Source organism: Acomys russatus, chromosome 17, assembly GCF_903995435.1.
Source record: "Acomys russatus chromosome 17, mAcoRus1.1, whole genome shotgun sequence".
Lineage (NCBI taxonomy): Eukaryota > Metazoa > Chordata > Mammalia > Rodentia > Muridae > Acomys > Acomys russatus.
This window is the reverse complement of record NC_067153.1, coordinates 49,644,317-49,671,474: the sequence shown is the minus strand read 5'-3', so window position 1 is coordinate 49,671,474 and position 27,158 is coordinate 49,644,317. Positions and strand designations below refer to the sequence as shown.

The following is a 27,158-nucleotide window of genomic DNA, read 5'->3' as shown; positions in this document are numbered from 1 at the left end:
GGTAGACACTGGTTTTCATGCAGAGACACACTTTCCTTTTTCTCCAGTATTTATCCCCTAGTGTAATTGTTGGATCCTGTGGTTACATTCTGTTGAACATTTTATAAAAATAGCCCAGAGTCTTCCCCAAAGTAACTGTGTTGTCATAAAAAATTCCAGAAGTGATGTACAAGACCCTGATGTTTTCCCTCCGTCCTTGCTAACACTTCTACGAGCGTCGTATGTGGAGAAACACCTACTCAAATCCCTTGGCTATTTTTTCAAATTGATTTTTTTTTTATTTTTACTATTTAGTTATGGGTTGTTTTTGTATTTTAACTATCATCTACTTTACCAGATATGCAGTCTCCAAGTGCTTTCTTCAATGTGTATGCTGCCTCTTATACTTAATTGATAAAGACTTTTGAACCATAAAACAAATACATTTAATGAAGTCGAACTTGGTGTAGTAGCTAAGAAATCATTATGAAACTTAAGTAAGGTCACAGATCTTTACTCTTGCGCTTTACTCTGAGAGCAATAGAACTGAAATGCTACCATGAGCTAAGGACCTGACCCAAGCTTCCCGAAGGTCCTTATTCTTACAGGAATAATGGTGTGTGGCCTGGTATGGGTTGTTATTTGTATTTGGTGGGAGGTAAGGAATCCAGCAGTGTTCTTCAGTATGTCGCTCCATCTGAGCTGATGCAACAACACGCTGTCATTGGCTCTATTGTGAATCTTAAATTTGAGAACTGCAGAGTCTTCAACTTTATCTTTTTAAATGCTGTTAAGCTATTCTGAGGTCCTCACAAATTCGTGTAAATTGCAATACCATCTTGTAAATTTCTGCAAAAAAGACACTTGGGATGTCAATAGAGGTTGAGTTAAACCTTCTGTAAGATTGAGTGACTATCACTATTGAATACCTTCAAATATTCTGATGAGTGACCTGAGATTTTTCTGTTTAATTTACTTGATTCTTCATTAAGTTCTTCACAACAAGGTTTTGTAGTTTGGGGTGGGTGGGCGTAAATATTTTGATCCCTTTGATAAATACACTTCAGGAGAGCAGCAAAATTGTTTAATGGAGAAAGAAGCTTGCCACCAAGACTGAGGACCCAATTATAAACAACTCCTGGAACTCACAGAGTAGAAAGAGAATGTCAACTACCCCAGATTTTCACTTAACTCCCACACATACTCCACCCCCACCACACCCTCTCACACACCCCGACAGCATCTCCTCCCACACACCTGCGGTACCCCTCCCAAAACACAAATAAAAAAACAAAGTTTTAAAAGTAAAAAATGTACTTGCAAGCACTTCATCCTTTTGGGCGCAGTTGAAATGGGCTTGGTTTTCCTGGTTTTACTTTTGCTTTGCTCCCTGTGTGCAGAACAGCTGACCTGGGAGGTGGTACACACTGCACAGTACTGCTGAACTCACTGTGAGTGTTAATAGCTGTACACCGGGCTTTCTGTAGGCTTTTCTTTACACAGCGTTAGGTTTCCTGTAAATGTTGTTCTCCTCTTTGAGTTCTGATCAACGTGATTACGTAGTTTCCCCCTTCCTTTTCTTCTAGCCACTCACATATGTCTCCCTCCTCAGTCCCTCTCAAATTCACAGCCTTTTATCATTCAATTGTTATTATTAAATATATGCATAAATATATAAATACAACTTCCTGAGATATACATGTGTGTGTGTGTGTGTGTATGTGTGTGTGTATGTGTGTGTGTGTGTAAAACAAGTCAAGGCTGACTACTTCATATTAGATAACCACTTAAAGGGGTTCATTTCTGAAGATAACTAATTCTCCCATTCTCAACAGTCCTTTCTCAAATAGTTCTTTGTCTAGGGGTGGGCCCCTCGTGATTTCCCCCTTCCATAAGAGTATGCCTATTGGTGTTGTCATTGTCTAGTTTATGCAGCCATCTCAGTGGGGTATCATGGGGAAAGTGACCCTGTCACTTCTAGGAGACAAGAGTTTGCAGCAGTTGTGTGAGCATTTGTCCACGACCCAGTCTGTGTCTATGAAAGGTCAGCCTGCCGGCCCCACCCTCTCCCTCGGATACTGGGAGAGGCTCCTCTGATTCTGTTTTGTCTCCTTTTTTTTTTTTAATTTCTTTTTTTTATTATTAATTTATTCATATTACATCTCGATTGTTAGCCCTTCCCCTGTTTCCTCCCATTCTTCCCTCCCTCCCATTTCTCCCCTTCTCCCCTCCCCTATGTCCGTGACCGAGGGAGACCTCCTCCCCCTATATATGCTCTCAGAATATCAAGTCTCTTCTTGGTAACTAGCTATCCTTCCTCTGAGTGCCACCAGGTCTCCCCATCTGGGGGACATGGTCAGAAAAGGGGCACCAGAGTTCGTGTCAGAGTCAGATCTCACTCTCCACTCAACGGTGGAGAGTATCATGTTCGTCGGCTAGGTCTTGGTAGGGGTTCGAAGCTTACTGCCTATATTCTCCTTGGCTGGTGCCTTAGTTTGAGGAGGACCCCAGGATCCAGATCTGCCTGTCATAAAGTTCTTCTTGTAGGTTTCCAGGACCCTGTGGGTCCTACTATTTCCTCTTTCTTCCATGCTACTCTTGCCTAAATTCTCAATTGGATATCCTCTCCTCTGACCCACTTTCTTGGTAAGTAAACTGTTTTGTCTCTTGTTGACAAGACGGATCACAAACGTTTACTTTCAGATGCATGGCTAATGTCATAATCCTTTTCCTATGCTGATGATTGAGTTTTCTGGGACTTCATTAAAGTTATTTTCTTCTGTATTCCCAAGACTCTGGTCTAGGCTTTACCTTTCTTGTGATATCATTGTCTGGTTTGCTCATGGCTGGCTGAAAATCTTTCCAGGAAGCCCATTATACGGTTCCTGATGGATAGTCACTATTAGCTATCTTTTTCCTATTTCTGTTGACTATACTTCTGTGTGTGTGTGTGTGTGTGTGTGTGTGTGTGTGTGTGTGCGCGCGCACGCGCATGCATGCACATAAGAAGGCCACATGACAACTTCAGATGTCACCTTCAGGAACACTTAACCCCCTCTTTTGAAACAGTGTCTCTCACTGGCCTGACATTTCTCAGTGAGGCTAGGTTAGCCAGCCAGTGAGACCAAGGGATCTTCCTGCCTCTGCATCCTAGTACTTGGATTAGAATCAGGTGCCATCATGTTTGGCTTCTTCTGTGGGTTCTGAAGACCAAACTTAGCCTGTACATTTGTATAGTAAGGGCTTTACTAAGCGAGCGATCTCCCAGCACTATACCTGTTTGTTCTAAGTGGCACCATGTAATCACACTAAAAGCCAGAAGGCCTTGTCCAGTCAGTGTGTGTTGTTCCACTGTGTGACTGTAACCAGTGTTTGCTACTTTGCAGGTTCTTCTTTCTTCCACCTTTGTCCACCCTTTTTTTTCCATGTCCTTCCAACCCCCTAAGACTAGACATGAGAGAGAAAAATAAAGGATAGGGAGGAAAGGAAAGAGATGTCAGAAAAAAGTCAGGGTCAGAAAGGGAGCAACGTTATCATTAGACTACTTCTTGCTGATTAGAGAAGTCAAGCTCCTTGGGGCAAGTCTGATCTTCGTCATCAGGATAGCTAACTTCTTCTTGTTGTTTCTTCTCTGTGCATGACTACTTAACTGTGACCAACAGAAACCAACAACTTATCCCACCTCTCAAGGCCCTTGCATTTATATACCCTCTGAAAAGTTCCCAGAATTCCAAGCGTCACACAATCACAGAAACTGTCGAAACCAAGTCCCTGCCAGAGCACAAGGCAAGTTGTAGTCAGCTGCTGCAAAGCAGCTCCATATCCTCACTCCTAGGATTAAAATAAAAACATATTCTTATAATAGTTCTGGGTTTTAAAAGAAATCCAAATTCTGGAATTCTCACTATAAGTGACTTCCTTGAATTATCATCACAAAATGTGTATAGTTTATCATGTGGCCACTGAAGTCCCTCTTGGATTGGTGTACATGTCAGCTAAGGACTAGGCTGAGCTTTCCTTCAGTACCTTTGCTGCACATCTGCCTGCGTGGCTGTGCATCTCTGGGGATGCTGCTGCCTATGCCTTCATGGACAGTTGACAACTGTGGCCCAGTCTCATGGTGGGGCTTTCTGATCTATTGAGACTTGGCCAACAAATGCTGCTGCAGAGTTGTTTAGCTCAGTGCTATGAAAAGCATTATTCCTTCCCAATCCTTCCAGTTTTGTCCGTACTTCATGTAAGGTGGGATTTAAAAGATGTCTCACTGTAGGTGAGTTTCCCATGCTGCCCTGTGTTGTCATCTACTGGGCTGTCTGGCAGGAAGATGCACAGAAGAATTTTCCCTCTGGGTTCACTTGGAATACAGATGCAGAATCTTAAAGAGCAGAGAGACTAACTTTAAGTGGGAAGGAATGTACATCCCCAGAGTAGAGAGACAGGGACTCTGTCACTGACATCCTCCAAGTTGTACAAACCATGAGAATTACCGATGCTCACTTGGCACCACGGGCAGGAAAATAACGAGAGGTGCCTGCAGTTTTTTAGATGTAGCCTCTGTGGGAAAATCCAAAACCAAAAACCAAACCAAACCAAACCAACCAAACAAACAAACCCAAAAACAAAACCTTCTGCAGCTGAGGAGAGAAACTATGTGGACATGGGTGGACTGATTGAGCCTAGGGTGACAGACACCTTTAGGGAAGTGACAGTCACAGCACAGCAGCTGCCTGTCGGAGCTGTGTTGGCGGATGCAGAAAAATCACCATCCAGGTTAAGTCGGGAGCTGAGCTGAAAGAGCATCTGTTAAATGAAGTTCCCCCGCTGAGTATCCATTGGAGACTTTGGCTGTGGGAAGGGCCTATGAGGAGCCAGTCACTAGCCACAGTGCTTTCGAATCAAAGTCCTGACAAGGAATGGAGGATGACAGGACCCGAGACACCAGCCTTGTGGGTTGACTGTCAGGCATTGTGCTCTGAAATCAGAAGTCATCGTGTCTCTGAGCATCTACTGAAGTAGGTCAGATTCCTGGGGACAAGGGACTGGACTGTGTACATGGAGGCTACGGCGTGACTCTGAATGTCTCCCAGCACATCTGATAACCAAGGGAGAGTCGCATCAGTGGCTGAATCCCTCCACCTTTCCTGAGATTCTGCACTGTGCAGGCATGAGAGACCTGGCTGTGAACGAGACAGACATCCACAACCCTGTGGCAAGATCAGACAAAATGCCAGGCCACTGTAGGTAGCTGGTATGTGAGGGGACAGAAGGCTTCACTGCACTGGGTGCTGTCTGCAGTGGGAAAAGTAGAGCCCCTAGACCAAGCTTTCAGATGTGTTGTAGAGCTTCTAGCTACCTTTGGTTGGAGGAAAAGACAGAAGAGGTGCGTAATGGGATAGGGCAAAGATTTACAGTGTAGACAGAGAGGTTTCTGGGAGAGGAGAAAGGCCAGGTAGGAGCAGAGGTGGGGCTGTGAGAAGCAATGACTTTAGCTTCTAGTCTGGGTAAGATTTGGGGTTGAGAAGGTCTATGATGAAGAAAAAGTCTCGTGACAATACACGATATTGGTCTGGTTTTCATCAGTATAATAAACATCTAAAGCCAGACAACTTTGAGGGCAACTGGTTCATTTCGACTTGTAGTGCTCAGAGTCCAGGAAGGGAGTGTACTTTGAGAAAGCTTTCTTGGGGTAAAGTCCCAGGCCCACACAGAGGAAGAAATCCCACCCGTGCATCTCTCTTGGTCTCTCTCCTCACTAAGCTCACTCATGGAGCACAATCCCAGGGATCTTGTCTAACTTTTTGACTTTAAATATTCCCCAAAGCTGTACTTCTAAACATGGTGTCTGGGGAGAGGGACAGCTTTGGGCCTCATGCATGCTACCACTGAGCTGACAGACAGCCATCTTAATTTTTTATTCTGAATCAGCATTTCACAGTGTTCTCTAGGGTGGCCCATCACACTCTGGGGACTTTAACTTCTTTTTTTTTCTTTTTGTAGCACTTAGATTTATTGGGGTATCTTAGTACATCTGGGGCTTTCCCATGGTGCTCTTGATGTACAAAGCCCAGATGTTTTGCTAGTTCTTCTTGAGCAAGGACACCCAAGAACTTGACAACCAGGTGGGTGTCGTAGACCAGACCACCATTCGTCTCTTCATGTGGCAGGCACCTTCCTCATCTGGAACTTGATCATAGATTTCACCTCCATTGACTTTGACCTCTGATTTTTTTGTGTGTGTCAGCAGGGAAGGGAACTTGCCAGCCATGTTTAGGCCCTGGGCCCAGGATGCATGGAATCTGCTTGATCAAAGACTTGGAGGCCAAAAAGGTGTCATACTTCTTGGCCAGCTTTTCGACCGACTTCTTGTTCTTACTAATCTTCGTCGGCACCTCCATGAGCATGTGGGGAGTATACATGGCCTTGGCTTCATCGAGGTGCAGCTGGTCCCCCCAGGGCGCACCTGGAGAATTTGGGGTGAGTAGACTTAAGCCTGATGGTGCCAGAGAAGCATTTGTCCTACCGAGGATCACAGTTCTTTAGGCTGATCTGCACCTCCACCATCTCCAAACAATCGTTACACTTGTGTTGGTGTCATGAGAGACTTGGCTGCTCAGGATTACTCCAGCTGTGAAAAGCAAAAAAGCAAAAAAAAAAAAAAAAAAAAAAAAAAAAAAAAAAAAAAAAAGAAACTCACCTCTTAAGTTGCTGCAATCACAGGCCTGTGCCACCAGGACCAGTACAGAATCGTGCATGCTTGCTTGCTCTTTTCTCTGCCCATGAGACAGAAGCGGGGAAGTGGGACGTGGGTTTGGTGTGGGCTTTAGAAATCTCAAAGCTCACCCCCCAGTATCACACCTTGTCTAAGAAAACCACACACTGACTTCCAACAAGATCACACCTCCTATTCCTTCTAAACCACCCATTTTCCTGGTAACCATGCATTTAAATATATGAGCCTATGGGGGCCACTCTTATTCAAACGACCACACTGATACACAGAGAATTTTGTACTAACAGTAGGAAGGGAAAGAAAGAAAGATGGAAGAAGAGACAATGATCCTTGGCAAAAAACAAAAGGAAACCTAAAAGCCCACATGACTCTAGCCTGCAGGACTCTGTTCCTCACCCAGCATATGAGGAACAGACAGGCCTGCATGTCTCATTGCCGTGGCCACTGTCACACAAATGATGCCTTTTGCAAGTCTATTCCATCCTTTTCAAGAAAGAAGCGTTTCATGGCAGACTGCCCTATTCAAAATCCCAGTGCTCTGTCCTCTCTGAGAGAAGAACCCACTCCTCTATCTATAGAGCCTTCTTCACCTGCCCTGGCTTCTCCCTACTTCCCTGCTGCCCCTGACAGATCACACACCAGCATCTCCAGACGTGAGTGTCACTCTCATACCTCCTTTTGAAGCCACCTCTAGGTACCTTCCTCTCTGCACAAGCCCCTCTCCTTTTATGTTGTCCTTTTCCGTAGTACAGAGGTCTTCCTCTTGTTGGCCTTTTTTTATATGTCTATGTCTTTTTGTTTGTTTGTTTGTTTTGGGGTTTTTGGTTTTTCAAGCCAGGGTTTCTCTGTGTAGCCTTGACTGTCCTGGACTTGATTTGTAGACCAGGCTGGCCTTGAACTCACAGAGATCCCCCTGCCTCTACTTCCTGGAGTTCTGAGATTACAGGTATGTGCCACCACGTCCAGCTTGTATGTCTTTGTCTTAAGGATCATGGAGTCTCTCTTTCCTGATTTCCACTGTGGCCTGCACTCAGTATTCTTCCAGATAAGCTGGCTGCGATTAAGCACACTCCTGAGGTAAGTGGTGAGTCACCCGAGGGTTTGACTTTCCCTCTACGCAGTGCTGAGGTCACATGTCTCCTAGGGGGCTCTGAGGATGTCCTCTTCCGAAGGCCAGTGGCCATGCTGCCTGTGGGAATCACACTGCCTCCGCTCAGTGCCTGAATTCCATCCAGTGGTGTGAATACGGCCACAGGAACCCAACTTCGCTGCCAATGTGTAACTTCATTTGGAGAGATACTGAGGACTGCGTCTCACATCACAGTTATGTGTCATGAAATACCATCTTCTAATCTTTTTCATCCTTAAAAAAAAAAAGAAAAGAAAGAAACAGACCCACACAAAGAACAAGGACAGGGAGTATGTCATGCCGGTGCCGCGAGATCCACTAAAGAATGGAAAGATGTGGCCTTTTGAACACAAAGACTAAGAAGCTGCTGGAGCTTTTCCTTGAGCTGGGAGAGGGTAGGTTAGAGGCTTCCACCCAGACACTCTGCACATTTGTATCACTGCATCCAGGCTTCAGCACTGGGCATTCGGGCAACCAGATGGCCCAGCACTGCCAAGAGGAAGGCCCCCTGGATACGTTCCAGCACACATAGTGATGAAGTTTCCCATGGTTGGATGGCAAGGGGGTGCAGGCCGGCAGGACAGGCATGGAGTAAGGTCAGCATGGATGGTCCAGGACTGTCAGGAGGGCACATCCTCAGAAGATAAATTCACTGAGGCAACATGTCTTTCAAATGCAGGCTTCAGAGGAAGCCTTACGAAGTCCCGTCTTTGTCCCCACAGACAGATGAAGGCTGGTGACTGGAAGCTACTGCCAGCAGGTAGGACAGAACAGCCTGAGTGGCAGCAAGGGGCTCATTGATTCATGGATCTATATCAAGGTGGAGGGAGGTCTTGAGTGGAGTGCTCCTGTCCCCACCGTGTCCCTGTCCAGTGATTCTATCAATGGTTTGGATAAAGACCTAACAGGCCCGCTTGTCAAATTTGCAGATCAAAGCTCAGGGGGTGGCTAATGTGGTGGAAGAAATACTCTGGGTAAGAAAGACTCTTGACAAGCCTGAACAATGAACTGCCACACTAGACAGGATTCAGCTGGGTTGAAAGCCAACGGCCTCTCCTCCATCATTCGCTGCTTAACAGGAAACCAGCCCACCTCAAGTGTACCACCAGTCAGCCAGGCTCTAAGGGTTCGGCTGACCCTTGTTCTGGCCTTGGGGGGGTCATCCTACAGGGTGACCCCATTTCTAGGAGCTCAGTCTGATAGCAAGGGCTGGTCTTGGAAAGGAGAGTGGGCTCCCATCATCTGAGGGATCACAGCCCCAGCCAATATCACTCATCTTTCCACGGGCGCAGAGCCTAGGAGCATGTGTGCGTGCGTGCTGGGGGAGAGGCAGCCAAAGGAAGAGGCGGCAGGCTGATGGCCAGTTGAGAATTGTTCTCTCTGTTTTGGACAGCTGTCCTGAGAAGAGATTCTTCCTTAGCTCTGTCAGACAGCTTGAGAGCCCCAGGTGAATGTGACAGGAAGCTAGCTTTTGGCTAAATTTAAGCACAGTTTTTTTTTTCTTCTTTTCTTTTTCTGACAAGAGCTGCTGAATACGGCCTGTGCTGTCTCCTGGGCCGTACACTCCGAGCTCCGATGCTGGCAGTGATGGGAATGGCCTGAGAGCCATCTGTCTGGGACCCCCAAGGGATTCCTTAATGGCAGATGGAGCCACAGCAAGCTGCCATCCAAGCCCCGGCTCTACAGATGGGAAGGCTGAGGCCTGAGGGGACAGGAGGTGCCTGAGAACAGCTCATGGAGCAGCCAAACCTGGCTGGACTCCAGGGTCTGACTCTTCGGGATTAAGCGTTTCAGTCCACTCTCCTGGAGGCACCAATGAGGCATGTGCAAGAGACTCAAAAAATGGAATGTGCATATTCTGGGTAAGGGAAGGAGAAAGGGTGAGACACATCACTCCCCTTGAGCTGGGATTCCAGGAAGCACAGCAAGATAAACTGGTTGGGGCTGTGGGAGGATGAATTTATGGGGCTTACAGAGCCTGGCTGAGAGATCATTGACAGTAGAAAGGGACCCCACAGCAACCCCACCACTGCCAAGTCTCACTGAAACATGGGTGAGGATTTTCTCACAGCTGCACGGTTGGAGTTCACCCTCAGTTGCCTTTCCACACTCCATGTGAGTATCCCTGAGCCCACGAGGCCATGGGAAAGTACGCTAAAACCAGTGCAGGAGAAGGCAGCTGGAGTCACAGACAAGGTCTAACGGTCCTGTTCACCCCCTCCTTCTGTGAGGGAGTGTCAACAGTCAGCAAGTCAGATCTTGGGGTTCTCTTACAAGTGGTCACAGCTGCTCTAGTATATTGTGCTTGGAGGATGGGCCTCCAAAACAGGTGGCAATGCCAACACTGTATCCCTGATTCCAGTGTATCCTTGGGATGAACAAAGAGTGGGTACCTGGCTAGCACATCACCTTACATGAATGGTACATGAGAAACAGGCCAGTGCCTTTCCCGTGAGAACGTCCATCCTCCATGAGACGGACCAGAGACCAGCAGCTGCTGTTCACTAGGGTTCTTGGGAACCCAGCCCGAGAGAGCCAGGGGCTCAGAACACCCGGAGCTCTTTTGCTAAGCCCCACACTTTGGTGTGTGATTACTTCTGTCTATAAAACTGGGCAGGATGGTCTTCCCTCATGTATCAATCTGTGATGAGTGGTGACAGATCACTGTGTCTCAAATCCTTCACATCCAAACCAAGGGAGACAAAAGGCTTTTGAACTTAAGTTTCCAGGAAAATAAAAGGCCATACCCGTGCTGAAGAGCCTACAAAGTTCACTTGACTAGTTAGAACCTGGTGCTCATACAGGGTTGGACTGTAACAAATCCAGAGCCCAATTATTGAGGGCCATATTCAGTCGCCTTGATAGTCACTTGTTGCCCACCTCTTGGTCTCACCTAACATCCTTGTAACTTTCCCATGAAACCTGTCAGGCTGTATTAACAGCTTTTACCAACCTGAAAGCTAAAGGTGTCCTGGGGCAGCATCCTGTAGGCCTGTCCAACCTCCCACATCAAAAGCTCATACTAGAAAAGTGCATAATTTAGTTTTGAAAAAAAAAGGGGGGGAGGGGGGAATGATTATGTTTTGAGTAAGTTTGTGATTGCATGTTGGGCTGTTGGCACAGCTACCCTGGGCCATGCGTGTCACTGTGGGACTGAAGTTGGACATGTCCCATAGGAGAGCCTCTCCTCTCTTCTGTAAATGCCTGCTTGGAGCTTCCACTGACACCGACGAGTTTGCAAAGAGCCTTGATCTATGGATTTCTTTTTTTCTGTTACTTTAAAACCTTCTGCATTGAAGCATGTTATTCTGAACGATGGCATCCATGTCCCCAGGCTCCAGTCCCTCATATATTTGGCTCAAGAATATACTCTATCTTATTCCCTTCAAGACAAAAGCTGTGTTGTGTCAACGTAACCCTTCGCCATGCTAAAGCATGCATACCCTATTGGCCTCAACATAGATTTTCTTCAAGTTTTTTTAATTGACAAAACTAGTAACAACATTAACAGCAATTTTTTAAAAAATGCCGAGAACTTGGGAATTCACACCCGCCCATTTTATGCATTCAAGGAAGTAATTGTCGACATATCAGTATGCGGGTCCCTCCCTCTCTTCACATATTAACACCCTTGCTTTACTTCTTAATGAGGTGGGATCAGCAGGAAAGCCTGGTGTGACTGCAGGACTGACAGGCAAAGAGAATGAGGCCCGATCCTATTTAGAAATGGTCCCTAAGGACCTATCAGTCTCTATTTTCTGACTCCAGATGCAAATATGACCAACAGCCTCAAGCTCTTGTCTGGACTTCCAGGCCATGATGGAGTGTAACTCAAACTGTGAGCCCAAATAAACTCTTTATCCTTAAAAACAAAACAAACAAACAAACAAAGTGAGGATTTCAAGGCTGTATATATGCAGGTGTTTTTTTCTCCAGGATACACTTGGTTTCATTAGGGACACCTTAGAGGCTTTGTTTCATTGAGTTGGGCACACCTGGCCTACACCCCTAACTTGAAAAGGAGCACCAGAGGCCCAGTGATGTCAGCAAGACTAAGGAGATGGCTAGTGGCTCAGGCAGGTGTATATGGCCAGGAAGATGGCCACCTAGAGTGAAGCTGACTGCAGGAATAGGATGCCTGTGAGCACAGGCATAGATGGCTCAGGAGCAGTGGCCACACTTTGTCCCTGTCTGTAGGTCAGGGACAAGGTCTCAGGTTTCCTGTTCCCAGGCTGTAGCCAGGTCAGCAAGGGAGAGAGCAGCTTGGCCTGATGACTGCTTACAGAACTCTCCACCCACTTTGCATGCCCCAGTGGCTTTGGGAAAGGCATGCTGGGATGCTCCATGCTCTTTCTGCGCACAAAGAAAAGCGAGAGAAAACTCATGCTAGCTACAGGCACCGACCTACCCTGGAGCAGTGAGCAGGTATGTTGAGACATAGACCGAGAAGGCAGATCTGTGGTGGTCATTTTCCGAGCTTGTCAGTTTCTGGGCTTGACACTGAATACATGGCTGCTCATGGGGGGCCAAGTCTGTATTCACCCCAATGGGGCTGAACTAGGACTGTTCTCCCTGCCCTAGAAAGCCACATACACAGTGCTCCCCACCTCCACCCCGAAGCAGAACATAAATAAGGGAAGAGGCCCATGAAACTAGCAGAGATGTCCAACTCTGTCTCTATCATGACCCCCCTGCACCCTTCATATTATTCAGCCACAGATCCCTTGTAGATAAAGCCCTACAGTAGCGCCTGTGAGCTGCCTGCCTTTCAGGAGCCTGAGGAAAGGAATCTCTGAGCTGGAGGCTCCACCTGGTTGCAACAGACTGGGCTTATGTTACTGTTTAGACACATATACTTTCAGAGAGAGAGAGAGAGAGAGAAGAAGAGGAGGGGAGGGGAGGGGAGGAGAGGGGAAGAGATGAGAGGAGAGGAGAGGGAGATTGGAAGGGAGGGAGGGTGGGACAGAGGGAGGGAGGGAGGGAAGGAGAGTAACCGATTGACAGCAGTAGTAGGATCCAGGCCTTTAGATGCGTTCCAATGAAAGTGCACACATTCCACTGAGGCAGCCTGCTTATGGACAGACTTGTGCCTCCCACTGCCATGTGTTCCTGGTGCCAGTGAAAGGGCCAGGTTGTGTGGGCAAGTGGGGGCCTCTCTCTCTCTCTCTCTCTCTCTCTCTCTCTCTCTCTCTCTCTCTCTCTCTCTCTCTCTCTCTCTGCTCTGGTAGCCTGATCCTCTTGCATCCTGCATCCCAGCTGGAGAGGCAGCCTGTAGACTCACAGAAGCTTAGACTTTCTCTGAGAAACAGAAAATGCCACTGGTCATTTTAATTAACCATGGAAATGAAGTCTGTGCTCTTGGACAATTAGGCTCGGTGTGGTCTTGGTATGCTGTGGGAATGCTGGGTGTTTGGGGGGTTCCCTGAACTTCTCCACCTAGGCTGAGCCCTTCTGTAAGATGAGGGGACAGACATACGGGGCATTGTCTCTGCATCCCAGTGTGCTTCATTCAAACGTCACTCATTACTCAGCCATCAAGCAAAGACTGAAGGCAAGGCAAGCATGCTCAGTCCTCTCAGAGGTTGGCTTGCTCAGTGTTTTACCCACATTAAACTCATAGAGTGCCCCAGAGAAAGTCCTCCTGCTGTGTAAAAGATATGGGCTTCAGTGTCCCAGATCCAAGTCCCCACTCTGCTGTTTGCTGAACACGTGATACTCAGACCGCTGATTCTGCACACTGGGCCATATCCGCATGTCTCCAAAGTGTCGCTCTGTGCTTGATTTGTCTGGGTCAAGGGCAATGACAGTCAGCTTTGTTGTTTGGAGTTTGTCTCTGGGGTGTCACTCTGTGTGTGATGGGCCCGTGTTTCCTTTTGGGATGCTTTTTAAAATGTATTGTAGGTGTCTTGGCCATTTGATGCTAGACTATCACAATTTTGGATGATTATTTATTTCAGTGTTCTTAAAAAAATATTTCTGCCCGGCATGGTGCCTCAGGTCTCTAATGTCCCAGAACCTGGAAGACAAAGGGAGGCAGATCTCTGCCAGTCTGAGGACAGGCTGGTCTACATGGGGAATCTGAGACCAGCCAGGGCTGCATAGCGAGACCTTGTCTGGACTGTCCCAGTGGGAAGGAGAGCTCTGGATACTGTATCCAATTACTTGGGGGCTGTGGTCACTTCCCTGTCCAGCCTGCCAGCAGGACATGAACTCCAATTGTGCTGTGACTCATTTCATCCCTGTCTTATACAGAATATGTGTCTTGGTGGCACTGGGTTCCTGGGTCTCCCAGCTCAGAGATGAATGCTGAATGTGATTTTTATTATTCCATCTCCTTGAATACCTAAGCCAGATTATTTTCTACATAAAGGGTTTTTTTTTTTTTTTTTTTTTTTTTTGGTCAACTAGTGAATGACCCTGAGGTGTGTTTCACCCAGGGAAGCAAAGTCAGTCTTGATTTGTCTCTTCCCCATCCATCATTTAGAGATGAGTGATTGCATTGGTGACTTGTGGGGGAGGGGGGGGTTGTGGGTTGCTTCATCTTGCTTTAGCTTGTCCTTAGGAAGTGACAAATGTCTCTCAATCAATTCTAGTCATCCTTTTTGATGCTCGATTTGTCTCCTGGCCCCATGTTTAAACAGTGATCCGTGGGTGGTTTCTTCAGTCTGCAATCTTGCAATTTCTTTGGCTTTGCCTTGCACGCCCTCCGCAGCGGATGTTAGCTATTTTTCTCCAAGAGGCCGTGGTTATTTATTTATTTATTTATTTATTTATTTATTTATTTATTTGTGAAACCATTCTAGGGTGCTCAGCACTCTGGACTGCCAATCATTCCGGGCCATCTTTATAAGAGCGGATGTGGAAATACAGATTCATGTTTCCATTTTTATTTCATTATGCATCTTTGCATGTGTCTGTGTGTGGATGTGGGTACATGTGTGCCACAGGGCCCATGTGAGGATCAGGGGACGGCTTTAGGGGGTCAGCTCCCCCCTTCCACCTGGGCAAGGCAGAGCTCCTCATTTATGGCACACTACAGACTCCAATCCAGCTGGCCCATGAACTTCCAGGTGAGTCTCCTGTCTCCACTTCCCATCTCCCCATTGGAATGCTAAGCTACAGATGGCCACTACCACATGGCTTCCAGGGATCGACATCAACTACCCAGACTTAGATGGCAAGCATTTTTCTCATTGAGCCATCTTGATGACCCAGATATGCTTTTTTTTTTTTAAGTCAGAAACAAATCACTAATGTATGCCAACATACCCCACTCACATGCTCAACTGCCGGGTCTTCCCAGCTTCATTGGCACTGCACCTGTATCTTACTTCCTTTATGCTGGAAACCCTGGCTCCCCCAATGACGTCAATGTAATTACAGCATGTTTTGTCACACAAATGTACATGGACTCGCTTCAAACTATCAGGATTACTTAGAGTCAGGGAGCCTCTGAATACAGCGAGTGCTCTTAGGAGAAGCCGCTCTGGGAAGGAGCTGTTAGGATATGGAATTTAAAGTCAATTATAAAAGAACCCTCAGCTCTTTGTGTGTTTAGGCCTCCAATTTCAAATATGGTTTGTTTGGAGTTGTTTTAAATTTTTCATGCTTTTATTTTCTTTTGGATTCAATCTTTAAGAATTATTTAAACTTTATATGGTTTCCAAATCAAATCTCTCAAATAAGACCCGTTTGGAGCTCTTGCCCTTCCCCCATCTCTACCCTTGGCTTCCCCAAAGGTGACTATTTAAATTGATTTCTGATTCAGCGTTCATTTGCTTGCCTCCCCTTTCCCATTTCTACAGGGAAAACACTTATTTCAGACCATCTACCCACTCTTCGGGGTTTCTTCCTGATTTGATCATCTGTGCCAGCAATAAGTACCAATTAGAGAGAGCGAGCGGAGACTACCTGGTTCTTCTCGTACCCTGTGCAGCCCCTGGTCTGTTCATGCGCCCAAAAGAAAACAGGCAGCTCCGCTTCACGACTTCCGCTTCACGACTTCCCTCAGCCGAGCCTTTTGCTTCATAACAGGGTCTCATTGCATGAAGACTCCTAAATCTTTACGGGAAAGCTGCCTAGCCTATTCCATTCCGTTCCCTTCTCTCTGTTTACAGCTGGCTCCTAAGAGGGCACACTGACATAGCCACATGGGATTCAGAAGGACTCTCAGGTTCTTGGTGGTGTGTCTTGTCCCAGGGTCGCGCCGGTCCTCACCTTCCCGTATCCCGGTTTCCAAGTCAAGGTGTGGCCCTCATGTCTTCTCATCCTTCTTCTCAACTCTGTTGCTTCTCAGAGAAGGCCCGCTGAGGTGTCCTTTACCTGAGTGGATCTTAACTAAGCAGTTAAATGCCCTGTGTTCAGCCTGAAGGGGGCGCTGGTCTTCATTCCTGTCCGTGGTCCCCCTAGAACAGAGCATCCACTCCCAATTGCTAGATACAAATGATTTCTAGGAGTTCAAGGAGGCCTTTCCCAGTCCCCACTCATGTGTGTCCACAGTGGAGGCGGCTGAGGTCCAGGCTCTCATACATGGTGTCTAGTTGGGCCAGGAGGTAACTGTCCAGCCAAGGGCCATGTCTCCTTAACGTCTTTGCAACTGAAGGACACAAAGTCTGGGATGCTCCTGCGTTGCATGTTTGGGCTACTGCTGCATTCTAATGCCAGCACCTGCCAAATATCCAGAGATGAGTTTGAGGCTGCCTCTGATACAAGACTGCAGACAGGGAGCAAAGTGAATGGGAGGTCTCCAGAGATACCCCGCCAAGCAGAGGCTAAAAGAGATGGGGTGGTATTTGTCTCTCTCTCTGCCTGGCTTATTTAACTAAACGCGATGTCCTCTACCCAACTCGTGAGGTTGCAAATGGTAGGATTTCCTTTTAAAGGTGGAAAGATATTCTGGTGTGTTGCCATCATCTCTTATTGGATCTCCAGATGGTTGTTTCATCTTTTTTTTTTTTTTTTTTTTTTTTTTAATTTTTGATTTCTACATCAATTGCCATGATGGGGCAGGTGGCTCCTTGAAGTATTTATTTCAATATCATTATAGTTGTCTTACTTAGGGTTACTATTGCTGTGATGAAACACCATGACCAAAGCAATAGGAAGAGTTTATTCATCTTATACTTCTATTTCATCATCAAAGGAAGTCAGGACAAGGACTCAAGCAAGGCAGGAAGCTGGAGGCAGGAGCTGATACAAAGGCCATGGAGGGGTGCTGCTTACTGGCTTGCTCCCCATGGCTTGCTCAGTATGCTTTTTTAAATAAATATTTTATTAATTTATTCATATTACATCTCAATTGTTATCCCATCCCTTGTATCCTCCCATTCCTCCCTCCCTCCTACTTTCCCCCTACTCCCCTCCTCTATGTCTGTGACTGAGGGGGACCTCTTCCCCCTGTATATGCTCATAAGGTATCAAGTCTTCTCTTGGTAGCCTGCTATCCTTCCTCTGAGTGCCACCAGGCCTCCTCGTGAAGGGGACATGGTCAAATATGGGGCACTAGAGTCCTGGCTACAGGTCGTAGGATGCTTTCCTATAGAACCCAGGATGACCAGCCCAGTGATGGCACCACTCACAATGGGCTGGACCCTCCCACATCAATCACTAATTAAGAAAATGTTCTACGGGCTTGGCTACAGCTGGATTTAATAGTGGCGTTTCCTCAATTGAGACTCCCTCCTCTCTGGTGACTTTAGCTTGTGTCAAGTTGACATAAAAACCAGCCAGGACAATAGTCAATACAGTTTGTTTGTCAATTATACCTTAGTAAATCTGGAGATAAGGAAGGGACAAGTCATGGATAATGGGACAAACGACAAACAGACAAACAAAAACCCAGAAAAACATTCAGAGGCCTCAAAGGAGTGACTTCTCTGGGACATTATGGCCTCTGGGCCAGTTGTTCTCAAATGGTCTCTTCCTAGGGACCCTTTCAAATACCATGTACAACTGATGACCATGATGGTTAATTCTAACCTCACATTTGATGTGCATTAGGGAGGTGCACCTCCGGGCATGCCGGTGAGGGCGGTTCCAGAGAGTCTCAGCTGAGAGAAGAAGACACACCTTGAGTGTGGGCAGCACCATGCCATGGGCTAGAGTCCTTGACTGAACAAAGCAAAACTAAAAATGGAGGTAAGCCCCACAAATCCCTCTTTTCTGCTGCCTGACCCAGCAAGATTCAAGCAAGCAGCCTCACACTCCTGCTGCCACTGATGAGGGCCACTCCCATTGCCCTGTCTGCCTCACCACCATAGTGGACTATGCCACTGAAGCTTCCCTTAGATTGCTTGTCATAATCATTTAGAGCGAGGCAAACCTCGGGCCACATGGGTTACGTCTGTTGATGTTTTACCATATGGCGAATTAACCTAGAACACATTTAAAACACTTGTTTATTTATTAACTTAAAGTTGCAATCAACCCGTTTCAAGCAAACATAACTTATTTTTAATGAAAATTAAATATATTTTTTTAGAAAAAGCATAAGCTAGCTAGAAGCATGGCATTCTTTTACGTTTCTGTGCCTCTCCTCAGTGACTGCCTTAATAGGAGACAGATGGGTCTTCAATTCCCTTCTGCATTCTAACTTGCAATATGTTGTTTTGCTTGAATTGTACAAAAACGGTTTGGTTGTACACAGATCATATGTATGGTAAAAAAAAAATGGAGGAACATTTAAAAAAATATTTCCAGGATTCTATGGAATCTCTTTTCTTAAAGATTTATTTGATTTTAAAATTATACATACTGGTGTGTCTGTGGGTGGGTGGGTGCATGTGAGTTTAGTACCCATGGAGACCAGAAGAGGGTGCTGGATCTCCTGGGGCTGTGGGTGTAGGCAGTTGTGAGCATCCTGCCCTAGGTACTGGGAACCAAATTGCTTATAATTATGGCCTATTGTTTTCTCAAGATGGCTGTTTCATTGCTATGTTTGTAGGGAAGTGTCTGTCATACACACTCCTTTCTCATAGCTGCAGTTCTTGCTACAGGTTGCTATGGATCAGATCTAGAATGTTCCCTAGTGGCATCTCATATGGAGGCTGGGTCCCCTGCCAAGAGTAGCATGGTGCTGTTGAAAGACAGTGGAAGATAATAAGAAGAGGGACCTTGAGAGTGATCCTCAGGGCAGTGTGTGTGTGTGTGTGTGTGTGTGTGTGTGTGTGTGTGTACCACCTCTGTATTTCCCTATCCTGCCTTCTGCCTTTCCGTTGACAGACCTTAGGCTGCTTCTCCATCTTGGATATTTTCACTTTGTCTATAAGTCCTGCCCCACATACATTTGACCAATAGGGCTTCGGAATGCCATGGTACATGCTTTGCCTTCGCTCTCTGCCTCTGAGCCACTGCCCTCTCTCTTCATTCACCTGTGTCTGAACTCCCTAAGGCTGAGGTCACTGGTCTAGACTCTGGCACCCACCCCTAGGGACTCTCATATGTGGGCAGAGGAGATATCAGTGGTCCCCAGAGAAGCAGTGAAACTGATTCCATATTGCCTGTGTGACACAGACCTGAAGCTGGGGGTCTGCTGAGGTGTGTCAACTTAGTCAGTGGCTGCCTGGTTGCTTCACGGAACTTGGCCTTGGCCTTGTAGAGGAACCTGAAGCTGGCACAATCAACAGACATGCAGGGAGGGTGGCCAGTGCCCACAGTGGGATCAAAGCTCACAGTGGCATGCATGGCCAGGCCTCCTGGAGCTGTACAGTGGAGCAGCCTTTAAGCATCTCTGCCCAGGCTTGACCTCTTTCCATCTGAATCCAGTGTAGGCAGCTTCACTTCCTGCCTTGGGGCCTCATCTCAGATTCAGGCCTCATGGTTGTTCTGAACTATTCTCCATTACAGCCATGACTCACGCTGGCCTCCCCATAGGACAAGGGCAGAATGATCAGCGATGGATGCCAAGGACACTGAAAACTGAGACCCGCAAGAGATTTGATAGCACTGTTGATGAAGCCATCTGACCCATCAGGATCTTGGGGTGGTGGTGATGACAGAGGGTGGTAGCACACCTGGATTTTGAGCCCATGGACTGACTCTGTCACCTTCTAGAACCTCAGCTGCTCCTTCCTGCAAGCACAGGTGCTAAGGCTAGCCTGGACTAATGGTCACCAGCCTCCAAAAGCTCAGAACAGAATATCTTGCCTATGGCAGACATCTGTTATAGCCTCCTTGATGTGAAGAATTCTTCCTTCTTTTTTTCTCTTCTTCAGATAGGTTTTAAAATCAATTCTGTAAGACGTTCATTGGAAGCCTTGGTGTTTAATCCCAGCACCACTGTCTCCATGTGAACAGTCCACGTGAATGAGATGGTTTATTTTGTATTCCTCCCCCCCCACACACACACATACATGTATTTATTGATGCATTTTCTTTGAAAAATTGAGATCCATTTGGTTGAGGGCCAAATAGCAACTTAGCTGAAGCAGAACGTGCTTTTAGCATCGCCGAGTGTCCAGCGACACAACTTGAACTCAATTAAGCTGCTTCCAGGACACCTCTCCATTTGTGTTCCATAATAGAAAGTAGAGTAAATGAAAAAGCAATCCGTGTAAATAAGTAGAGCGGACACTCTCATAATCATCGGATCATTGCTGGAAATTAAAAAGCAAGCACGAAGGCCCACCGTTTGCTTGTGATATTGTACGGGGCCTCACAGACTTGAATAGGGTGCTAATTAAAGTTGGGCAGTAATGGGATCGATGGAGTTTGATTACCTTGCTGAATCCAGACAGGCAAGGGCTCTGTCCTCATGGCAATGGTTAATATTCTCACAGAGTTCAAAGGTACATAGACCGGGGCTTTTATTGATAAATGCTCAGAAGCTCAGGAACACATTAATTTCCACGGGCTGGTGTAGGCAAAAGTAGAAATGAATGCACGGCCGCAGTGGAATTAAATGCATTTTTCATCATCTGCAAACTTGGAAGAGGAAAAGGCTTTCGAAACCTTAATAAGGAAGAGAGAATCTTCATGGAAGGCCTGTCTCTCATGGGGAGCAGCAGCCAGGCATGAAGGCTACTCTGCCAGCCTGGGGAGGGTGTTCTCAGTGACTGGTTATGGGGTTCAGAGCCGTGCTCATGCCCTCTGTAAGAGAAGCAAGCACCTGCTCACCTGGCTATGTCATGGAGTCTACTCTAGACCCCAGTATCCCAAAACAAAAGTAGTGGGGGGTGATGCAAGAAGCTACCTCACACAGACCCTTTGCAGATGAGACCAGTATGTAACATCTTCACGTTCAAACCACGTGTGTCTCAAGAAAGGGACACACTGGTCACTGGTCACCGTCAGCGCTGCAGCTGTTCCTCTCTTCAGCTATGCCAAAGTATCAATACATCAAGAACCCTGGTTATCCCTCTCCCCATGAATATAACTTTTTTTTGGGGGGCAGGACAGATGGATTCCCACGTCTGCAGCCAGATCAGGTCAGCTCCAGACCTTGGGTCATGTGCTTGTACAACGTGACAGCCCTAAAAAACCCCTCACCTCCTAGCTCCCAGCACGACGATTAAGTAAGTGACTCATAAGAGATTTACTCTGCAGGAACATTATCAACTGGAGTCCTGGCAGGGTGACAGTGGTAATTAAAGATGGTTAATGTGGTCTGTGTTTGCAGAGAGATGACGAGGTTAAGGGCAGCCAATGGCATGAAGGCCACTGGGCACACTAGGGACAATGGTAAAGGAAAGTTTACCAACTACCAATTGGGTAGGAAAGGCAAGGTGAAACTTCTTAAAGACACGGAGGGGAGGTGCAGATGGAGAATGACTCAGAGGCTGGGCTGTCCCCTCTTCCTGCTATACAGGGACTTAGCTACTCAGTGACAGCTGTGGGCAGGTGACTGGATGCTCACTCTCAGGCTCCATCCTCCTACCTGCCATGGCAATCTTTCTTGTACCTCCTTGATACAGCCAGATGGAAGGCAGAGGATGGGGTGGGATTATGATGTGCGCATGCAGGTCAGACCTCTAGACAGGAAGGGAGAGGTGGAAGTACACAGAGGGGCAGCAAAGATGCTCTAATGTTCTCCTCCTGGAATGACGGTTCTCTGGCTTCAGAGATGGCCTGTCTGGGATCCAGAAGTCCTGGATGGCAAAAGAATCGGGGAGATGGGGGAACTTCTCTTAACAAATTGCTCTAAGTAGCCTCAGGCTTACCCAGAGGGTTCAGGACTCTACACAGCTCCATGGTGTATGACTCACTGTTCAGGCATCCATCTTCAGAGGTGTGTGTCCGGCTTCTGTCTGTGGCACATACTTCTAGACTGTTAGTGGGCGTGAGTCTTCTGCATACATGATAGACATGGGAGCTTTGAGCCAACAACATGTGTCCCCTATATCTTCATCCAGTTCTCCCCCATCCATTCATAGGATTATAGGAAAATTCCTGAGGCCAGGTAACTTGTAAACAGACATTTAGTTCTCATATTCTGGGAGGGTGGGAAAGCCATGGTCCAGGGACAGATATTGAATCTGGTGGGAGCTGCTCTCCTCCTCAGCGCGGGCACCTTTGAAGCTGCATTCTCACCCAGTTGGAGGTTGAAGGCCAGGGAGGGCTATGATGCTTGGTTCTAATTACCAACTTGTCACAGCTTAGAATCACCTGGAGAGGTGGTCTCAACTGAGCAATTATTCAGATTAGATTGGCACATTTGTAGGAGGTTGTCTTGATTGCTTATGGATGCGGAGAGGGCCCAACCCACTGTGGCTAGGCCCTGACCTGTATCAGAGTGAAGAAAGCTTGCTGAGCATAAGCAGCAAGCAAACAGGCAGGTGGTACATTCCTTTTCCTCTGCCCTTGACCATGAATGTGACCAGCTGTCTCAAACGCTCACCTCTCTGATTTTCCCACAAAGATGGACTGTTACCAGAACCGTGAGTCAAATAAACCCTTTCTTTTCCCATGCTGTTTTTACTCAGAGTATCTTATCACAGCAATGGAATGAAATTATAACAAGGGACTAGCTCCCTCCTGCCCTGTGATTATGAGCTAACCCCATTAGTGAGGGTAGAGACCTTGTGGCTTGGTCACCTCCCACAGGCCCCACTCTCAATTCCACCACAGTGGAGGTTAAATGTGGACATAGACTTACTTTGGGGGGATGTTCAGACTGCTGCAATGTTTGAGAGCCCAGCCTGGCCCTTGCCCACAGCATGTGTTGAAAATGTCAATAGGGCTTGTGGTCCCTTCAGCCTCTCCCAGGCCATTTTATAATCTCATTTTAATAAGGCCATGATGGGGAAGCCGCCTGGCAAAGCAGAGAGGGCAGGTGCCGGGAGAAGCCTGCAGCTCCAGGGAGGAGGTCTGAGCAATCATCTGCCCCTGGGAAACCATGGGTATGACCTGGGTCTCTGCCTCTTGGCTTCCTGTGACATGGGGTCATGCAAATGTCCCACCATGATGCTTAGGAGTTAAATAGTGTAATGAGTCTCCAAAATATATCTCACAGGGCTCAGCTATGTAAGCTGGTATCAAGGACAAGCAGTCAGAAACTGAGAGAAAAGCAATCCTCAGGGTGGAGATGGGACTTCACCTGCCTGGCATCCTCTGATCTGTCTTTGGGGACAGGTATGGCTGATCAGGAAGGAAATATTGTTTTCTGCACAGTCCTCTGACCTTGTTTTTGGTGGGACAACTGAGCTAAGGCTTTTTGATTCAAGAAGAGAAAGCCCTAGACCCTGGTCTTTCAGTGGACTTGTTCTGTCTCCCAATCAGAGTGACTGTGGGGGAACATCTGGTCCTCTATGCTTCCAATGAAATGATAAGATTAAGGCAGTGTGGGGTCATTGTCAGAGAGCCGCTATCTTACCTTCACTTCTGTCATTCTTGGGTCACCAACATAGTAATTCAAGGCCTGCATGGCACCTGTGAATGTGGCCTTGTTTTGGACACAGGGCCCTTGCAGATGTGGCTAAAATGAGGTCATAGTGGAACAAGATGAATCTTTAGTCTAGCGGCTCGTGTTCTTGTGAGAAGAAGGAAGGAGATGGAATAAGGGAAGAGGTCACCAGTGGAGAGATGCATAGCCCAGGTTCATAGAGCTGAACAGAGAGGGAGCTCCTGGTAGCAGAGTCAGGAAGAAGCAGAAGATTACCCTATTTTTCGGACCATAAGATGCACGTGACCATAAGACACACCCGGTTTTTAAAGCAGTAAAAAAGAAAAACAGTAAAAACAGCAATTGGACCATAATGTGCACCCTAATTCCCCCCTCCAATTTTGGGGGAAAGTGTGTCTTATGGTCTGAAAAATAAGGTAACTGGGACCCTGTGGGGATCCCTTGTGCCTGCTCACATCTTGGATTTGTCCTCCGGAACAGAGATGATGCACTCCCATTATTTAAAGCCACATGGGTCAGTGGTGTTTTGTTATGCCAGCCATAGAAAGCTTGGGAAGCCTGCCTTTGACTGGTAGACATGTGTGTGTGTGTGTGTGTGTGTGTGCGCGCGCGCACGCACATGCATGCACGTACACGCACCCAAAGAACAGTGATCCTTAGTGCCCCAAAGGCAATTCCCATGACTCCTGCTCCCTACTCCTCTTCCCCAAAGTAAATGGAAGAACAGAAAAAGTATCTTTTCCTAGCTAAGATGTGGTAGAGTGGAACAGAATATCCATGAAGATGTCTGTGCTAAGTTTGATCTAACACTGCATGGAGGAAGCCATGTCAGAATCCCCACAGAGATCCCCTAGGAGCCAGGTTGATGCTCCCAGGAAGAGGAAACCCTCCCACACCATTAGTCTCATCATGATGTCATGAAGACAAATGAGGTCATTTCTATTAAAGTATTTTGAATGCTGGGATAGAATTGGTGACTCTGCGCAGACCAGAGTTAGTATGCTTATGAGTCAACTGAGGTTCCCACTTTTCCTCACCTACTAGTTCACTTGTTCTTCTGGGTGTGTTGAGATGACAGACAGGCCTTCAACTCTCAGCTCTTAGAGCCAGAGTTCCTCAGTCTGTGCTCATTCACTGGCCAGCTATTGGCCATGCAGGTAGGGAGCATGCATGTAGCAAGCAAGCCTTACCAAGGCACCATCCCTAATTTGAAAACTTGACAATCCTGGAGTGAGACCTGGGACTCCACAAAGCATCTGGGGGTCAAGTGTACTACGAATGTTCGTGCTCACAAGTTTCAGATGGTGCTCAGTGTCTTGCATGCATCTGCTGCTAGATTGGGAGGTTGAAGAAAGATGGGGCTGCCTGGAGCTCCCAGACGTGCTGGTACCCAAGAATACCCCACTAGTTTTCAGAGCTTTAAACATCCTCTGCTTTTCAAATAAGGAAAAAAGGAGGAAGGAAGGGGAAACTGGTCCCTCCCCATGGATGAGGGTACAAGTACTCACAGGCAGTGGAGGGATGCTGGCTGAGTTGGCTTCATGTATGGGTCCAGGAGATTGTCTTTTTCTAGAGCATCAGTTCTCAACTTGTGAGTCACAGACATCAAAAAACAGATATTTCTGATGGTCTTGGGAACTTAGAACCATAAATTTATTTTTGTTGCCACTTCATAACTGTTATTTTGTTACTGAGTGGTGTCTTAAGGTCATCAGAAATGTGGCCGCAACCCACACTAGAATGTATGTATGCTTCCTGCTCCTCTACGTGACCCCTGACCATTGTCCAAGGCCAAGTGTAGGAGTAATATCTTGTGTATTGTATGGATGAGTCACCTGTCAATTAAAAAAACCTATGGCCTATAAGCTGAAGCAGGAAATAGGAGGTAGGACATCTGGGAGGCAGAAAGGATTTTGGGACAGAGCCAGGCATGGAGAGATTCATCTGGCAAGGTATGAGGAGGATGGATACATGGTACCTGAGCAGAGGTAACCAACCAACGTGGGAAAAAAATGTAGATTAGTAAATGGGTCACTTTAAGTTATGAGCTACTCAGAGAAGAGCCTGGCTATATGGCTCAGGTATTTGTAAATACTATTTTGAGTCTTGTGAGTCATTATTCTGAGAGCTTGGGAGCAGGTGGGAAAACCCTCGCAACCGCCAAGTGACTCTGTATCCTCTTTCTTAATGGAAGGAACGCCTATCTCAGAGTTATTGGGACCAAGCCTCACTCATCCCAATTATATCACAGCAGGAAGTGTGGTTACCTGGGTGTAGAATGCAGCCTTCTTCTGTCTTGTAGCACAAGTGTATATAGACTGCTCACCACATTCTTCTATGAGGCAAGTGGGGGCCTGAGCCATGTTGGTGGTTGGATGTGTAACCACAAGCCTCAGTTTGGGGGAGGAGGTATACCCGCCAGGCCCTGAGGAAATTTGTGAGTCTGCCCTGCATGATGCCCTCAGAGGAGCACCAGCACTGCCTCCATCTGAAATCTCCAGAACAAATCTTGCCTATATTATCTGGTAGAACAGGGATCCTGGTACCATGCAGTTCAGGAAATATTCCCTTGCTATGTTTAAGGACTTTTGGAATACAGAATCAGGTCCCAGGCTTCTCTCTAATGGGCCTCTGCTCTGAGCTTGGTGTCCAACCCTCACCATCACCCTCTAGCCAAGATGCTTTAGGGAACAGAATAGCATATGGCAACCAATCTGACTGGGGATGCAGCCAGGCATCCCTGACAACATGAGTCTGCCAGGGTGGCCTGATTAGCAAGATGGATGGCCCAGCAGTGCCCTATACAGGCCAACTCCACAGTGGCTCAGGCTGCGCTCAGCTCTGTACTGGCTGCATATGCCCACCCCTGCCTCATGGGCCCTGAAGGCCCAAGGCCACTGTCAGCCTTATTAGAACAGCATAGTGGCTGGCATGGACAGCCAGCTTGCTCTGGCCTCCTTCTGCAATAAAGTGTGAGCAACTGTTTGATTTGCTGAGGCATCTCCCAGCTGATGGCTACACAAGGGGCCCTGTCTCAGCCACAGGGCATAGGTAGACCATGGATGTAGGCAAGAACTGGAGCTCAGAGGCAGCAGGCTAGACCTAGAGCTGAGTACCCTGTCTGGTAGCATCATGGCTTCTCAAAAGTACCTCCCAACACACACACACACATCTGCTGCTACTGCCCTGACTATTGCATCATCAAGTTAGCTTACATATTTCTTCTTCGATAGTCAGTAAGGGATATCTGAGGTCTGACTTTTAAAATCCCACTTCCGTGTGTACCATGGCCCTATGGGTCCACTTAAAGCAACATCTCAGGACAGAGCTTAGCTGTGATGTCTGGCATCCCTTCGCACATCACCGTTCATGTTCACAGCTTTGCCCCCACCTCCCACACCACTGCCATGATGTTCTTTCCCATCATGCACCAGCCCAGAAGTAATGGGACCCCAGGGACTGTGGATTGAATGAGACTGTGA

General features: G+C 47.1%; 1 pseudogene; it reads right to left on the bottom strand.

Moving 5' to 3' along the window:
- Positions 1-5,998: 5,998 nt before the first annotated feature.
- Positions 5,999-27,158, bottom strand: part of LOC127201010 (60S ribosomal protein L10a-like) — a 62,301-nt pseudogene continuing 41,141 nt past the window's right edge.